An 8,257-nucleotide genomic window follows, 5' to 3' on the forward strand; every position below is an offset into this window, starting at 1 on the left:
TCCCTGTTAAAGGTGTGAGCGTTGTGACCGAAATAACAGTTGGCACCTAAGAACGAGGTATTTTGTCTTGATAATCTTTTATTTATAATCCATGTAGTCACTTTTACAGTATTTTTGTTTGTTTATTTGAATTCAATTCGTTTTATAAAAGTAACTGTTTATTTTATTCATTTCTTTGCTGTCTAAATAAATACCCGGTGAGGGATTTAATTTGTATAAAGTACAGTTGTGGTGGTCCTTATTATAGCAATTAGAGGGTATCAGGTATCATTATTAGTAGCACTACGAACCCAGGCCCAGTCTCATTGTACTATATACTCTAGCTTTACCATAGCTACGTGGGACCTGGGTTACATCTGACCTTGAAGCAGATACTAAAAGGTGTAATTATATCTTTACCCATTTGATTGGAGCATAACTGGCTTAAATCTTTGGTTTCTATAAGCTTTAAATACTTAAATTCATGCAGTGTGTGATTTTGCGAAACTTTATGCAGTCATTGAGATGTTGTAGGGCGTTGTATTGGAAAAATAAAATGTGTGACGAACACCTCTTCATTTCCTTTCATATGATGTAGCACTTGATTACATACTCCCTCCCTTTTGGGGAAAGAGTAATCTGGCCTTTAGCAGGTCTTTAAAATAAGCAAATGCAATCTGACATGAAAACAGCGTGACATATTGTCGTTAGTTGTTTTTCTTTATTATGCCAATATGCAGAAGCAGTGTGTAAAAAAACAAAAAAAACCCATGCTTACTGATGTATTATTGTAGGTTCTTTACATTACAGCATACAATGCCTTGATGCAATTTTGGTTGTCTTTTGGAACTATATAAATAACATTTTCTTGAATTGACAAAATGCTGCTAAATATATTTATTTATATAAAAACAGACAAAGCAACGACACCTCAAACTGCTTTTTATTACAAGATTGCAACCCTACAATAAAACAGAGAAAAATCACCAACAAATAGATGGCAGCCTGTTAGCAACCACCTGGTGACACTGGGAAGGAAGAACTCCCTTTAAACAAAACCTCCAGCAGACTCAGGGAGGGGCAGCCATCTACTAAGACCAGTGGATGGCTGACATCTACTAAGACCAGTGGATGGCTGACATCTACTAAGACCAGTAGATGTCAGCCAGTAGATGCTCCTGCTGCAGGAGACAGGACCCAAAACACACTGGAAAAGAGCCAAAAATTAACAAAGAATGATTAAATACACAGTGGTATAAAAACAAACCATGAATTGCAGCTGGCTCCTAGCCTTTGCATCCTGACCCTCCCCCACATCACTCAAACAGGTGCTGCGCGGTGACCTGCCCCTCCTTTTTAATTACCCTATAGTGATTACGGTTCTCAGTACATCACTATAGAAATAGGGCCTGCAGGAGCAGGTGTGTTAGCCAGAGATTTGTGGTTGGGGCTATTGTCTGCCTCTCAATTTTATCTGCACTTTATAGGCCTTTTCCACTTGTACCTGCTTATTTTAGCTCGGCTTGACTACGTTTTTAGTGCTTTCCATTAGGTGATAGTTCCTGGTACCAGGTAATTACTCCGTCAGGGTTCCAAGCAAAATGTGATGTCAACCGACTGTATGCCACCAATCGGCTAGTGGTGGCACTCAATGAGTCATGACGGTGTCTCCTTCACAAAAATCCAAACCGCTATTTTTAAAACCATTGGTGCAGCCATTAAGGGAAATGTCTGCACAAAAAACAACATGCCATACACAGAGCAGCCGGTATACCATCACCTCGACATCCTCCTTTGTTGTGGCATTTGTATTGCGTACAAATGATGTCACAGACTTTCATCCACATTGCTATAACAACCCCACACGTATTAAGTGGTACGCGATTGTAATAGATGAGTTGAGTCACTTTGAGTGAAGCCAAATACATACTAGTGGAAGAGAGCTAAAGACACAGAGTTTGGAGGGGGGAGGTTTGGATGATCAGCAGTCACATGCTCATGTTATCTGTCTCTAAATTATTATTATTATTTATTTATTTATTTTTATTTTTGTGTCCCGTTTGGATCTTTAGCCATCAGAATTGTTGTCTTAAGGCCAAGAAAGATGCCAAGCGGATTTATTTTACCATGTGGCTCATCATGGCCTTGCCATATTGGTCCATTTGATTGACCTTTATTATAATTATGAATTTATTTTATTTTCGGTTGCTACAAACGGGACAGACATGACTGGGGGATAGGACAGGGAGAAAGAATGAAACCGAGGGAGAGAAAGAAAACCAGAGGGGAGAAGAGACGGTGAGAAAGGGGGGAAGAAAGAAAGAAAAACAAACAAAACACCTGGATCACCTGTATGGAGAAATAAAAAACAGAAGAGAAAGCAAACAAAAAAAGAGCAACATAATAAATACAGCACCATCACAATAAACTAGCTAGCAGTAGATAACAGTAGATACTAAATATTAAACGATATTGTGCAGCACGCAAGATAGACAGCGCACAATGTGCTTTGAGGCAGCAGCCAAGAAAGGTGTAGCCCGCGACTGTGAACGCCCGTGTGTACACCTGTGTGGATCAGCACGCTTGTATTCCAAAGGTTTCTCCATGTAACGATCTGCTAGGGAGTGTGGGGAGCCATAGCCCCGTCCCCCAGGGCATGAAGCAGGTATGGAGGAGATCCAGGCCCCCGACATCCAGAGGCCCCAGAGTACGAGGACCCGATGAGGACCACCAAAAGGGGGCCTCAAACGAGAGGTCACCCAGCAGCTACGGAGCAGAGGCCAGAGGGGGTTGCAGTGGCGTGCCATCCCATCCCCCGAAAGGGGACCAGGCGGACCACAGGCGCTCGGCCCCGCCAATCGGCCACCAGGAGTGAGCCGGTACATACATGAGCGCCCAGCCCCAGTCGACAAGGTCCACCAACACACCAACGTCTGAGGGCATCAGCCACCGGCAGGGAGTGTGGTGAGGGAAGATAGACCTCCGAACTTTGGAGGGCCTGAGATGTACCCAGAGAGGTTGAGTCTAAGACCCAACCTGACATATAGACACAGACGAACAGGCGCACGCGGACACAAACGTGCATTCCCACCCCATATGCACAACCAAATACTCAGCACTCACCCAACATGTAGACAGACACAAATAGACACTGCACAGACAGCCGCACTCCCCAAACATACTCTATATCCCAGGTCCAGGTACCCTCGCCCCCAGAGGGGCAAGCCGCACCTAAACCCAGGAGATGTAACCCTTCTCTCTGGGGTGGAGGCAAGCGGACCCCAATCTGACGGCCAGCACCTCCTCCCAGCCCCCCAGCCTTGACGGCTAACAGAACCGGGGTGAGTGAAGACCCCAAACCTCCCTACGTCCGCTCATATGTAGTGTTGCTGTGTGCTGTTCTAAAGTGCATTTAAAACAAAAGAGAGAGTGGTACTTGCTTCCTCTCAAAGAGCAGCACGACTCCTCCCGAAAACCCTCAGTGTCTATATGCATTTAAAATTGAGGGTAGGGCACCAGCGCCAGAGGTGGGTTGGAATACACCGACCATCCTCTGGATGCTGTAAAACGTGCCCACCCCCAAGGCCCTATATGTATGTGTTATGTGAGAGTGTGAGTAATGTGGATGTCTAGGTTGAAGAATAAAATTGAGGCACAGGCGGCCAGAAGGGGACAGAGGGGGAGTGACCCCCCCCCCCCCCCCGCACCTTGGTGACATACCTGCACCCCAAGCCGTGCGTGTGTGGGTGGGTGTGGTAGGGCGGGAATAGGGAGGCAGCTGAGGATGGGGAGGGAAGAAAGGGAGGGGCAAGCGGCCCCTCCCTGGGGCCAGCTCCCCCGCTGACCCCAGTAGGCACCCCCACACTCTGGAACCCACCAGGGCAAGGGGGCCCAGGCCCATCCGGACCAGGACCCGCAGCAGCAGCACCGCCCAGCCCCACAGAGTCCGGGGCAGCCCACCCGACTCCACCTCAGAGAAAACTGCACCCACCCCATCATCCAATCATCTCCCACACTGCACAAGACAATAGACACCCAGGTTGAGTTCATTCTCCACCTCTCCTATATCTCTCCCCTAAAGGAGTGAGCTCCTGTAGAGAGGAGACCTCCTGCAAAGATGTGCTTGGACTTCTGAGTTTTGAACACGCAAATCAGTCCATGCATGATTGCATGGCTCCGCCCATCAAAAAGTCTGTGCATGCGCGAATATATATTGCCCAACGTTCCTTATTGGGCTGACAATTGTCGGTTGGATAATTTTTACTTATCGTCCAACCCTAGTGTTAACCACAGGGTGCCTAGGTTATGTAAAAATGTAGTTTTTTGTTGTTTTGGTTTAAGTGAAAATGTTTTATGTGTGTGTGTTTATGTGTTGTATATGAGTGTAGACTTGTATATAGTTAAACATGTATGGATCATTTAATGTCGAATTCTGAATATTGATCTGTAAGTAATGAAATTTGAAATAAGGGAGTAGGAACAGGAAAAATGTAATCCTACTCCTTTTCGAGCACACACATTGTATAGACATAGATATATACATGAAATTTTGTTTTTTCTTTTATCCCTTGTTATTTCAATTATATTTGCATGTTCTAAAGAAAATCTATCTATGTTTTCTCATACTGATGTAAAAGACAAAAAATAATGGGTTTTAAGGCCCTTAATGAGCAGGCCCTTTGAATGGAGTCCTTTAATGCACGCACATGGCCTAGGGCCCTGATACACATATAATACAGAGAGATGTTTCAGGTTCGCTGGAGAGCTGGGGTTAGTGGATGTTGTAGCCTAAATGCTGACAATATCCTCTGACTTTTCAAACTTTAAACATAGACACTAGACCATGTGTTGGTGTCATGTCAACCTAAGGAGATGGACCATAAGACAAAGCATGATATTGACACATTTGCAGTGATTCTTGTCTCTTCTTTGTGAGCTGGTAAAAGTGCCTAATACATAAGTGCATGCACTAACGGGTACGAGCACTCCTGGGGGAGGGGATATCTCCCTCTCTCACACACATAGACACACCTGACGCCATTTGCATATAACCACTATTATAAATTATCAAGTGCTACTAACTTATTAGACAGAAGTCAACCATAACCAGGTGAGCACCTATTCTTTGGTGGGTGGGGTGGTTTATGAAAACAATTTATATATTCTTTGACATTTGTATTGTATTGAATCATTTAGTGTACTTTAATTTTTTTTATGTGATCAGCTATATAATAACTCTGATTGTAACACAACCAGGCGCAATTATCAACTATCATTTAAGTTACTGCTTTGAATGAGAATGCTACTATTATCCAGCTCGTTGTGACTAAGTTAATGTTATAGGTCAAACATGTGGAGTTTTTTCTTTAATGAAAATGTCTTATTGCAGTTCACACTTAACTAAAGCAGAGTTTAGTGCAGAAAAGCATAGTTTGTTGTAAACTGGAGCAGAAAGGTTTTTGAACTTTATAAAATTGATTAGAATAAATAATTTATGGTGGATTACATTGCAGAAAATGCATTTTCTGAAATGTAAATTATTTGCCTAAGCAAAATGAATTACTTTTGATGCTTGGATATGGTGTTTTATGGTTGGTGTAATAGTGTTGCAGAATATTTAAGATTTCTAAGATTATTATCGATCAGATAAGGAATGCTCATAGAAACTTTGCCGTGTTTTTAAAGTTAACACCTTCTGTGTTACAACCTGCCATAACAATCAATGATGTCCACAGGTTTTTTGGCCAACTCATGAACCTTTCAAATGCTGCCATGAATTTGACAACAGTTATGTATCGGAACCCGTGAAACATAGCTATTGTCAAGAATGTGATAACTGTGGTCCTCTGTATCACCATCATCTATGTCAACGGCACCTTGCTGCACATATTCAAAAAACATGAGGTCTGTATCCTGCTCATAAATTTTGCATCTATTTATTACATCCATTTAGAACTAGATACTAGATGACAGAATGTGATATATTCTGCACTGAACATTCCATCGCGCAAAGAGACGTTGGAGTGACATCTTTTAAATGATATTTTTGGACGTCCAAGTTTGGTCACTGAAGCAGTTGTTTTTTATCCACCGTTCAATGTTTAGTGGGATAATTCACCTTTCATGTTCTAAATCCTGTCCTTCTCTTCAGGTTTTCAACACAAATCCTCGTTACATCCTGTACATTCATCTGGTAATCAATGATATCCTCCTGCTCATCATGTTCACCCTCATTACAGTTCTCAGTTACGCCGTTTTCACTCTTCATGTGTCCTTCTGTATTATTTTGCTAATGATTGCCGTCATTCCCAGCCTTAACACTCCAATGACCCTCGCTGTGATGGCAGTAGAGTGTTATGTTGCCATATGCTTCCCTCTCCAGCACTCACAGATCTGTACAGTCAAAAATGTAACCGTTGTGATCACAGTGATATGGGTGGTAAGTTCACTTACAATTCTGCCAGATTTATTCACCATCTTGGCCACAGAATCCAGAGATTTCTTTCATTCAAGAGTCTTCTGCCTTTGGAAAACAACTTTCAGACCTCCTGAGCTAGAAAAGAAGAGAGAGATATCCAACATTGTATTTCTGGTTATTGTTTGGCTCATCCTTGTCTACACATATTTCAGAATCCTTTTCGCTGCACAGGCAGCTGCTGCAAACGCCAGGAAAGCAAGAAACACTGTACTGCTGCACGGCTTCCAGCTGCTGCTGTGCATGCTCAACTACGTGTATGATTTGCTGCTGAGTGGTTTGACATCCTTGTTCCCAAAAGGAGTCCTGACTATTCGCTACACAATCGCAATACTAATACATGTTCTGCCTCGAATCATCAGTCCAATTGTTTATGGAATACGAGATAAGATGTTCAGAAAGTACCTGAAAAAATACTTGTTTCATACAAAAAATGCTAATGCTTTTGTACACAGGTAACCCAGACAAGACAGACATTGTTGATGTTACACATTTATCAATTTCTCTTAATTTTATTACCATTTTCTTTTAGATACAGACTAAGTAGAAGTAATGGGAGTAGTGAAATTCACTTTATGTTTCTCATATCATCCTGACTTACAATTTTTTTGATCTTTCTAAACTCTCATTCACAGTCAAACAGTGTTCTGTTAGTCTCTGCATTTTGAAGCTGTAGGCAGAAATACTGTAACTTCCTGTTTGTATCACAAAGGAGAAAACTGCAGTAACCTAACCTACAGCAAATAAAAACATATTTTCATGAGTTCTCAGAATTTGAGGTTATTGGATTCATTTTTGGTGATCAGTGTTTAGTGTAATATGTTCCAAAGAAACATGCTACTTCATTGACGGTCCATTTTTCCATAAAGCATTACTGTGCTAAATTGAAAAATGGTATGACAGTTTTGCTGTTACTTATGTAAGACAGGTTCTCCAATTATATGCATGATGGGAAAATAATCAAATGAGCCTTTTTCCTGCAAACATTTTGCTACCATTGGCTCACTAATGGATTTTATGTGGTGGTTTATGTGGAGGGAAATTTTGAAATTGCAGAGCAGGATACTTTATATAGTACTGTTAATTAGTAATTATTGCTTTTGGCTTCTTGCAAGCTACATTAGTGCTTGCACTTGCAGTGATGAAGTGAATGCAGAACTGAATGGACTGGCTCATTGTCAGTGATCTGATCCAGCTTTTCAGTTTTGTTACTTGTGTTATTTGGTATCATACTTGAATTTTTCGTGACATGGGGCATTCGTAAGTCAGGGTTCCACTGTATTTAAGAACATTTTATGTTTTTTTTATTTATGTGTGCTCAAATTGAATAATATGGTAATAATAATACATTTGTCTTAAATTATGGATGCTGATTCAAGTTTATGTTAAGAAAGACCAGTGAAAATGTAACCCTTTTGTCTTTAATAGTGATGTGTCGGTCGCGAACGAAACGGCTCTTAGAGCCGGATCTTTGAAGTGAACGACGCAAGCCGGCTCCTTATCGCCAGCCGTGGAGTTTTTTTCTTTCGCTCACCCTCTCTCTCACTCTTTTTTTCCGCTTCACTCAGCACGCGAGCCTAGGACTTTGTGCTGGGAAGAGGGGGGAGGGGCGGTAGTTACACTCGCAGTAGCACAGGAACAGAGCAGGAGGGAAAAGAGAGAGAAAGAGAGCCAGGGACAACAACATCACATTAGAAAGGTATAGTAATCACGGTTGTGGATGTTAAAGGATTCACAAAGTTTATTCATGCAGGCTCATATGACAGAGAATGTGCATCTTCTTTTTGTTTTCATATTTTCATT

At 41.9% G+C, this 8,257-nt stretch overlaps 1 pseudogene; it reads left to right on the top strand.

Annotated features, from left to right (window-relative positions):
* Positions 1–4,738: 4,738 nt before the first annotated feature.
* On the top strand, positions 4,739–7,377 carry LOC146517807 (odorant receptor 131-2-like; annotated as a pseudogene).
* Positions 7,378–8,257: the final 880 nt, after the last annotated feature.

The sequence above is a fragment of the Neolamprologus multifasciatus genome, chromosome 5 (assembly GCF_963576455.1).
Source record: "Neolamprologus multifasciatus chromosome 5, fNeoMul1.2, whole genome shotgun sequence".
Classification (NCBI taxonomy): Eukaryota; Metazoa; Chordata; class Actinopteri; order Cichliformes; family Cichlidae; genus Neolamprologus; species Neolamprologus multifasciatus.